An 11,373-nucleotide genomic window follows, 5' to 3' on the forward strand; every position below is an offset into this window, starting at 1 on the left:
AAAATAAAAACATCTTATTTTTTATTATATTTAGTAGTATTTGCTAGAATATTATTTTATTTTTGGATTATTATTGTATAATTGGGTGTTATATATCATGTTGTTGTATTATAGTGTTGGGCATTAGAATACAAAGTGTGAGAGTAGTATGAGGTAATGTGTAGTACAAGGTTACAATATACTATTCCAATGCAAGGTGGTTGTGAGGTAAATCATAAGAGTCTATAGGCATAGTAGGATTGTTGTGCAAAGTGTTGGAGTAGTGCAAAACATTGTTACAATTGAAGCACCAAGGTTGCAGTGCAAGGCATAGAACATTTTGTTATAGATTGTAGTATAGTACAATATTTTTACTTGTTAACATTGCAATATAGGTTACAATATTTTTTTCTCATTGATAGTGCAATAAGATTGCAATATTTTCCTTTTGTTATAAGGTTATTGTCAAATTAGGCAATTAACAATTTGAGGTTGCTTCTATATTAGTAGGAAGTATTTTCATGTCATTGTAGGTAAAATTGATCTAATTATATTTTGCATTGGCTACACAAGTGCAACAACTTGTGGCAATCATTAATGGTTGATAATGACACATTGTGATGCTTCTTTGCAATGCTTTGGAATAAGCTACAATGTTATATAGTAACACAATGTCGTATTACGTGAAGTTTGGCTTAAGAATGCACTAGGTATCTGATGTGGAAGATAAAAGAAAAATTGCAACAACAAATCCTAACAACTCTAATAGATTCTTAAACAAATTATAATTAAAAATTACCAAATATAATAAAAAATTGATCAAATTCAATCAAAATTTCAAAGGAATTACATAAGAATACAAAGTATTTCTAAAGATCTTTTAAAGAAATCATAAAGAAATAACATAGAAATTTAAAAATATACTAAAATAGAAATTTTAATAAAATATCAAAATAGAAACTTTAATTAAATTTTAGTCAAAACCTAATCAAATTCTAATCAAATCTTAAATAAACCCTAGTCAAAACCTAACAAATCCTTATCAAATCCTAATCAAATCTTAAACAAAACTTAACCAAATCTTAAATAAATCCTAGTCAAATCCTAACCAGATCCTAATCAAATCCTAAAATAATCTTAACTAAATTTTAAATAAATCCTAGTCAAACCCTAAAAAATCCTAACAAAATTCTAATCAAATTCTAAACAAATCCTAACCAAATCCTAACCAAATCCTAAATAAATCCTAGTCAAATCTTAAATAAATCCTAACCAAATCTTAACCAAATCTTAATCAAATTCTAAAAAAATCTAAACAAACCTTAACCAAATCCTAATCAAATCCTAAACATATCCTATCCAAACCCTAAATTACGCCAAGTAATTTTTACAGTAATTCTAAACCTCAATAATTAATGAATGAACCATTGATTTTAACTCAAATTTTAAATTATCTCTTAAAAATTAAGTTGATAATAAGAACAAAAAATTTAAAGAAGTTCAAACTCACCAAAAAGAAGATCGACCCAATATTTGCTCGGATGTTGGCCAGCCTCCTTCTCTAATCCAAATATTGAATTTCCAGTACTAATATCTCTTTATTGAACCATTCAATTGATCTCAAATTTTTCACATATGTATGAAAATAAGTCTACTACTCACACACATAAATTTTACTCCAATCCAACTGATAGATTACAAGAAATCTTAGAAACCCTCACTAAACCTAAAATTCTACTTTTTGAGATCCCAACCCACTTAAACCTCAATAATCCTTGATCCAACCTATCAATCAAGCTCAAACTCATAGCATATATTGAACACATATAAATCCACAAACCTTCAAATTTTTACTTGTGGATCTACTACCAAACTTACAAAATTCTCCAAAAAAATATCTCCATTTTTAATTTACAAATCCAGAGTCACCCAAAACAAACTCTGATGTTGCAAAGCCCTTACAAAGTCAATGCAAATCTAAATCACTCCAAAACAATGTTTATTGAAACCTTATCAAGTTTGCCTTCTAATTATACTCTCCAATCTGCCAAAGAACCCCAAAATCATCGTTGGAGCTTGATTTTGTCCATCAGGGTCTGATTTCGATCCTAGTTCATAGCTAGTCTCTCTGGGTATCAATATCTAGTTCTTTTAGATAATTTTTGCTGAAAACTACTTTGAACTTCTTTCCAAAGGTGCTTACATATACATATATATATATATATATATATATATATTCCAATCTACCTTATTTTGCTCTATTTGTGGTCCTACAAAGTGAGTAGAAGCCTATTTTGCAAAAAGGCAATATTAGCACCTTTAATTTTCCTACCCCTTGACTATTATCTATTTTTTCAAGATAACTTGTTACAATATATTTGAAATAAGATCTTCAAAAATATGATATTTTCTTCACCCTTTCACCTATTAGCCATTTTACATCACAACATTGCAGCATAGGTCACAATATTTTTTTTCATTGATATTGCAATAGGATTGCAATCTTTTTCTTTTGTTACAAGGTTATTATCAAAGTATGTAATTTACAAATTGAAGTTGCTTCTATGTCATCAAGAAATATTTTCATGTCATTGTAGGTAAAATTGATCCAATTGTATTTTGCATTGGCTACACAAGAACAACAACTTGCAGCGATTATTCATAATTGACAATGATACATTACGATGCTTCTTTGCAATGCTTTGGAATAAGCTACAATGTTGTATGGTAACACAATAATATAGTGAAACATAAAAAGATGGATTTTATAATAGAATAGCCTAGTAAAAAGATACAGTAGTAAAATACAAATAAATGATAGAAAGGTAGTAAAAAATTTTAGTATAAATGCTGCATTTCTATAGAAAATATATATATATATATATATATATTTATTTTATAAGGCCATAAATTAGACAAAATAAATTAGATTAAAAAATTTAATTATATATACATCTTTAAGAAGGAATTAAGAATAGATTTTAACAAAATTTACCTTAAAATATCAAGAATTGATACTCAAAGAAAACCAATTATAAATAAGGATTGAAATAAGATCCCAAGGTACAAAACCATGCACCTATTGTAATTTTAAGATTCTTTTGCTAATCAAAGAAGACAATTAGGGAGAAATATTTTAAAAATTTATTTAGAAATTAATTTTAAGTAATTTAAATATATATTAAGTTTATAAGGGCTTTTCAAAGTAAAAGATGTACTTAGTGGTTTTAGATTTTGAAAAATAAAAAGAATTTTATAAATTTTAAGATTATATGAAAATCATAAAAAAATTATGAGTGAAATTTTATAAGTTTATAGATGTAACAATCTTAAATATATTTCATGAATTTGATATCAATTGAACAGTTAGATTGAATGATATGAAAGTTTTATCAAGTTAGGATCTCAAATATTTGAAATTTAGAATCAATGAAAAGCTATGCAATCCTAAAAAAATACCATTTTGATTGAAAAAACATTTTAATGAAAAAAACTTGGACTTGATTATCTACAAATTAGCCAATTTATTAAGCAATTGAATGGTTCTACAAAAAAAAATTGTTGTTGAAAGACCATCATCTTGATTGAAGAAGGAGAATGGTCAATATTTAAGAATTTTAAGAGCTTTTGATTTCAACTGGTTTGTTCAATTTTTTTCAAACATTATGTAATTATTATTTATTTGTGAATTAAAATATAGATAAAATTTTAATTAAGATCAAAAATTAAATTAATAGTTGATAATATTTTAAAATAAATATACGAATTGATTATGATTTATTTAAGATTTATTTAAGACTAATTAGAATTTTATTAAGATTTCATTAGGATTAATTTAGGATATTGATTAGGATTTGGTCAAGTTTTTATTTAGTTTTATTTAAGACTACATTAAGATTTAGTTAGGATTTATTTAAGATTTTAATTTTTAATATTTAAAAAAGATGATTAATTATTTTTTTACGGTTTTTAATTTAATATTTTTGAATAATTTTTTTTTCCTTAAGATAAATTTATAACTTCTTTATTTTTTTAAGTAATTTTTTGAAAACTTCTTTTAAATTAGTTAAAGTTTGATTAAATTTGTTAAAGTTTAATTAGAATTTGTGATCCTATTAGACTAATTAGGATCTTGTTATTATATTTTTTTATTTATATCCCATAGATAGGTACCTAATGTATTTTCAAGCTAAAATTTGTATTATACAATAATGGAAATAGAACTTATAATCAAGGAGAAACATCACTGTTACATGAACATATAACAATCTTAAGAATTATGTAATAAATGGCTAACATTTGATCATAGAGTGACATGGTGATAGTAGCTAGTTCAATCATATATAATAATATGCAATATTAGGACTTTAAAAAAATAAAATAAAATAAAATAGTCCAAAACTTTTAAGTATCAAGTTTGGAAGTTCACTCTAAGAGCATATAAAGTCCAAGTTTTATATAAAAGATTTCAAAGGAAGTTAATGACATTTTTGGTTTATAAAGTAGGGACCATTTAGAGCATTAATGTGACATTTATTCAATTCTATTTGATTTCTAAGTAAATTTTTGATTTTTTTTTACTTTTTTTCTTTAATTTGTCACATTTTTATTTTTTTACTTTTTTATTATTGTTACAAGTTTTGTAATTATAACCATTAACTGCAAGAAGATGCTCATTATTTGATTCACTTGTGATTTTTTTGGTATTATTAGAAATTAAGATTCAATATAGATTTTTAGATTTTATCTTTATTACTTTTTTTAATTGTGGATATTATTTTCAAGGATTTTCTAATAATGCTCTATTTTGCATTATACTAGTTAATATTAATAGATGTATTATAGAGATAAAGTTAAGTTTTTGGCCATTTAGATTTTTATATTTTATAATTTGTTGGACATGTAGTGATTTGGATGTGATTATTAGTGAATTGTAAAGCTTGGTAGTGATTACATGCATATATATTCTTTAGATCTTTAAATAGTTGCAAGTATCCAAGTATTCCATTTTATGGTATATACTAAGAGTTGATTTTATTAATCTTCTTTGTGAAACTCCTAGATAATGACCACATCTAAGACTTTGAGCCAATAATGAATACTAACAAGGCTTTTTAGTCAAATTTGGTGTTAGATACCTATAGGAGGCTTTCGATCTTGGATGTAAAAATATTTTACAAGATAAAAGATGATTAGAGATCAATTTTCAAAATAAGTCAAGGATATTTTTTACTTAATTAAAAGTTGAGGTTCTAAATATGGATAAAAAAATTATATATATATATATATATATATAAAAAAAACCAAAGATTTCTTACTTTCAATAATTGGTATGCCTTTGAATTACTACGACAATATTTGGAAAATGAGGCATTTCAAAGTCAAAGAAGATAGAATAAAGAATGTTCATTTGAATTTCAAGAAGTAGAGCATTATTGCAAGAATAAATTTTATTTTATCCCTCAGAAAAGGTGTTATTTCAAATACAATACCTATGGTGAAAGGAAAAGACCTATTTAAAACAAAGTTGGAACATCTTGGGAAGAAATCATATAAAAAAAAAAAGTAGATATGACCTTAGACAACATTCTATGTACTTTATTAGAAATAACTCAAGTAATAAATATAACTTTATCTACAATGAAAGAACTACTATAATTCGAGATTCTCTAAATATTTTTTAAACACTTGGAAAATAAGTATGGAGGTTTTAGATATGATCAAATGCAACACATTCAAGACTTTTAAAGTAAATATATATATATATATATATATATATATATATATATTCTACATACCATGTATATTTGTTTGATTTAATTTGCAATGGAATTAGAAGGTGTTTTTGCTGAGATCTAGCTTCTCAAAATTTTCTTATGTAAGATTAATAAGCAACTTTTGGATTTAACTACATAAAGAATTATCTTTAACTAAAATAGCAAGGTAATAATAGCTTAAGCATTTATTGAAGTTGAGAAATGTCATAAGGCCCTTTAATAATATAATACTACTAATATGATTGTTTAGATGACACATATGTTTAGGTCCAAAAAAATTACAACTACCACAAGTAACTTAGTAGAAAATCAATATAAAAGAATTATTCATTATCAGAGAGTGTAGTGAATTTGGTCACACTAAAAATAATTTTAATTATCCTAAAAAGGAGAAAAAGACTCAACATATAAGAAAACTTGAGCAAAATATAAAAATGACTAAGGTTAGAGAAAAATATAAAAAAATTTAATTAAAATATACTTATTTTAGTAAACTCAATTACAATGAGGATATTTGATTTATCTTATATTCAAGTAAGCAGCTTACTTTGGATAAAAAAATAATTTTGAAGATAAAATTATTATATTAAAAAAAAGATTCAATAGTATGTCTTTATTAGACCAAATGATTGAATTTCACATAAATTCTAAAGCTAGAGAAAATTCTTCTACTTTGGATAATTGTATATTTAATACATTAGAATAAATGGTAGTTGTAGTTGCTACTTATGCCTAAAAAATAGATAAGAATATAGCACCTACCACAAGTGAAGTATCAAAAATCTTGCAAGATGGTCAAAGAAATTATAAAAATTTAATACTTATGTTTGATTGTTATTATTATTTGCTCTTGCATATGTTAATTTTTCAACAAGATCTTTTATTTCAACTTCAACACAAGATGGAGACACTAGTTTCAAAGACTTGGTATATACTTTAACTTATAAAGTATTAAATATACCTATATTCTCCAAAATTGATTTATTAATGCTAAAATTTAAAAAAGCAATGATTTTCCAGTTAGATGATAAAATATTAGAAGGCAAGGTACGTATGTCATCTTTATATATAACTAAAGTAATTACAAAGCCTTTAACAGAGGATGATTTGGTTAAGTTGCAAATAAAGCTTGCAAGTAAAACCATAGTTATATTTAATAAAGGTCATTTAAAAGAAATAAATATAAGTCTTTTATTTGAGATACCATTGGCTATATGCATAATATATTTGTTAGATGTTTCAACTAGATCTACTTAAAAATGTTGAAATTTGTACCTAAGAGTGATATGGTTGATTAATGACAATAATATGTTTGTTATTAGTTGTACTAGTAGCAGTACCATTCATATTATACTTTTACATATTATGATGGATTTTAGTATTTAATCACTTATGATTAACAAGTAACTTGCTTAAAAATTAAGTCTTATTATTATAGGCATAGAACCTTATTTTTTTTTTTTTATCATTGTCACTTTAATAGGAGGTACAAAACAAGTTATTGGCTATATCAAGGAGCCATTGGTATTGATTTTTTGCATCAGACTTGAACCACTTTACTCATGCTTGTTTCTAAAGTGTAAAATAACTAATACTATTAACTATAATATTTTAATTAGTAAACAAGCACTTTATCTATTTGGTTATAATCTAGTTAATTAAACTAAGGAAGTATGGATTATATTAGGGTAGTGTATTGATATTGAAAAGAAAAAATTTATTTTCTATCACATTTGCAACAACTACCATGATTATGTTGGAAAAAATCCTATTTGATTATAATGCATTAGCATTAGATTTGCCTTGTAGATCAATTCTATTAGAAGAGACATTAGTATTTATATCTAATTTTGCAAAACTATGTAATCAACTATCTTTAGAGGTTTGTATAAGATACTAAAAAGATTCATCTCTTCAATTGAAAATATGTGCAAAACTTTCTTATCAATGCCAATTATTTTATCTTCATTAGATATTTTAAAGATATCTAACCATTATTTATTATTTCTCTTTATTGAACCTATTTATTAGCATCCATCAAATGAGAGTATACTCTTATGAAGTTCTTTGCAAATATTGACACAAATTTAATAATATTATTATAAATTAGGCTTTTTATTAGGAAATATATTTATATAGATATCATAATTGCACCTAATCAAGTAGCTTGATATCATATTTAAATGTGGTTAATTTTATATTCTAAAAAATTATAACCTTCTGCCATTCTTGGTTATTTTAATCAATTCATTTGAAAACTCATTCTTATTAATGATGAAGATTTAAAGAAGTTAAGTTATATTGATTTATTAATTGTTGGATGATTTTATAAATATCATTCATATATTGTAGCAAGCTCAGGTTTAGATGATCTTTAGCCCAATTTATTTATAGGTTTGATGCAATTTATACAATGGTGGTTTAAGCATCAATCTACACCACCTGGATACATTTTTAAGAATGTATTTCTATTAGATGACACATGAATACATATTTTAGAGTTTGGTCAATATATTCATTAATTCTTTGGTCTTCTAAACTTTGTGGATGTTGTAGCTTTAGGCTCTTATATTCATTGGTCTTCATGGATTTGGAGCAACTTTGCCTTTTTTCACTTACTTACAACAATATTTTTTAAAGCCAAACAAGCTCTTAGGCACAAGGTTGATGATATCTTAGATATTAATCAAGTTTTTTAAATATATATATATATATATATATATATATATATATATTTACTAAGATTAACAAACTTCTTCTAGTCTTAGTCAATAAGATAGAAGCACCTTATCGAACATTTCCTATATTTATAATCTTTTTAAGATCATCTGTATTTTGAACTTATAAATTTTGCATAATATGAGATGGTAATTTTCAAACTCATAAAGAAACTAATACAAATGAAAGATAGTAGGTCATGAGTTTTTTGACTAGCATCAAAGGTGTTTCTCATATAATTGAGGACCAATGGTATTTTTTTTCTAAGCTAAGCTATAGATCTCAATACTTTGGTGTAGCTTTTTGGCATATGCCTTCTTATTCAAAAATATTTTGATGTCAATTTGAGGTTAGAAAGCAATTGTCATGGAGCAAAGGATTCTAAATTCACTAAGTTTAAAAGCCATGCCAACATATAATGGTACGCAATTAGTAAAAAAATACCATAGATTTTAATGATTAGTTATGGGGATTAAGGCCACATCTCATTAGTCCCAAAGTACAAAAGATACAAGCTTTTAATTTTCTTGTATTGCAATTATTTTGCCTTTAGTCTTTAAGATCTTAAAGACTATAGAGACAAAGATATTCATATTTAGTTGGAAGATGATCACTCAATCTTTCAACAACCTTATATGCTTAATATGTCAAAAAAAACTAGAGTCCAAACTTGTTATGAAGAATTATTAGTTACAAGCTTGATTGAACTTACCAATAGTAAGTACACTTGTGTTACAATTATGTCTTTAAAAAAATATTTTTTTGATATTTGAATAGAAAAAAAAACGTATAGATAATAATATTTAGTTAATTGTAAAATCAAGTCTAATTAGCATCTAATGTTAATATCAAAAGAGTTGTTTGATATAATAGGATTTTTTTCAAGTATTCAGTACTTTGGACTTAAGATCTCTTTATCATCAATTACTATTACTTATTGAAGATCAAGTGAAAATAATACTTTAAAAGTTCATTAAGATATTAAAGATTAATTCTATTATTAGAAGTTTTTTCTATTTAGTCTTAAAAATATATAAGGTAAATTCTATAAGATGATGGACTAAGTATTGATAGACTTATAATTTATTAGATGCTACATTGATGATATTATCATTTTTAGTAATAGCCCATATAATCATATGATGTATTTAAAAGCAATTTATTTGAGCAATTATAACAATGGAGATTATTTTTGTATCATAGCAAATGTAAATTCTTCCACAAATGGTTATTATAATTGAACCAAATGGCAATTCCAAGAGAAATTGGTATACAACAAGCAAAGATAGGTGCTTTACAAAAAATCTTGATACCAAGTAATATTTCATAACTTTCAATTTTTTTGGATTGATAAATTATTATTAAAAGTTTTTTAAAAACTTCATCTTGATTATTAGCCTTTAATTATTTTCATAGAAAAAGATTGATGATGAATTTGAGATTGTGAGCAACAATATAGATTTGACACTTTGAAACAAAAGTTGGATTCAATTCCAATGCTTTGATATCCAAATGTTATTAGACCTTTTCAACTACACACAAATTGGAGTGTAGTAGGGCCAAAAGTAGTATTGATATAGAAGAATGTTATAAGATGAGAATTTTTTATTGCATTTGCTTCTTGAAGTAATAACAATGTTGAGTCTAATTACTTATCTTCTAAAGGGGAAACTTGGTAATATTTTGGACCATTACTCACTTTCAACATTATTTGTATAGACAATGGTTTACATTGGTAATTGACCATCAATCTTTGAAGTAATTTATAGAGCCAAATAAGCTTATTAATAAACTTATTAAATATACTTTATTACTTAAAAAATTTGACTTTGAAGTTGTATATTAGGTAGACATTATCAATTTAGATGTAGATGGATTTTTTCATAATCAAAATCCTTTAAGAGAAGACTTAATTGGAACTTAAAAATATAAGAATTGCAATAGAAAGGTAATTTCTAGATAGCATGTATCTACATACTTAACTTTGATGTCAAGCTCTATAACTATAGTACTTGATTTAAGCTCAAATTAAGAATTTGATAGGATCTAAGTAATTAACAATGTATGCAAAGACATTGTAGTCTTGGATAAGCTTCAATAAAAAATATTTTATTCAACTATTTTTATTATAAAAAGAAATAATATTAATTATCAAATAATAATTTTTTTTTAGACTTTTTTTTTTAATAATTTTCTATGTAATCTAAAAGAACTAAAAGCATAATTCTAAAGCCATATCAAAGAGCTTCTTTGATATAGCATATATATAAAAAACTTGCATATATTTTAGGATATACATGATATATTTTATAATAGGTAAATAATATTAGTATATTAGTATTTATCAATAGATATCTATATATGCTTCTTGATGTAAATTGTGTGATTAAGTCAAGTCTAGCTTTAACACCTTATGATTTCAATTGAAGCCTTTACATATTATGGTATTGTGCTATTATTCATCTTTGGACTTTGTTGGCCCACTTGTTTTCACTCCACATAGACCTAAATATATGTAGGTGATGGTAGAACATTTCAATATATGAATTAAGCTTATAACTTTGTTATAAAATTCTTTAAAATTGACAACTATGGCTTTTCTTCATCGTGTATTAGCTTGTTTTGGAACACATGCTAAAGACTTAACAGATCAAAGAATGGAGTTCTTTAGAGATTTTGTGGCTTTACACACTAAAGCTATACTAGATCAGTTCACTAAGTCTAGATATCATTCTAAGGTAAAAAACTTAGTTGAACAGCTTGTTCAAATTATCAAGTGTGATTTATAAAAATATTAATTATTTTATTATAAACATTGTGATTGAGACTTAATATTGCTATAGATTGTAATAGATTATTGCTTTAATAAAAATACATCTTTGGCATCTTATAATTCTTA

Source organism: Physcomitrium patens, chromosome 8 (assembly GCF_059467195.1).
Source record: "Physcomitrium patens ecotype Gransden chromosome 8, ASM5946719v1, whole genome shotgun sequence".
NCBI lineage: Eukaryota > Viridiplantae > Streptophyta > Bryopsida > Funariales > Funariaceae > Physcomitrium > Physcomitrium patens.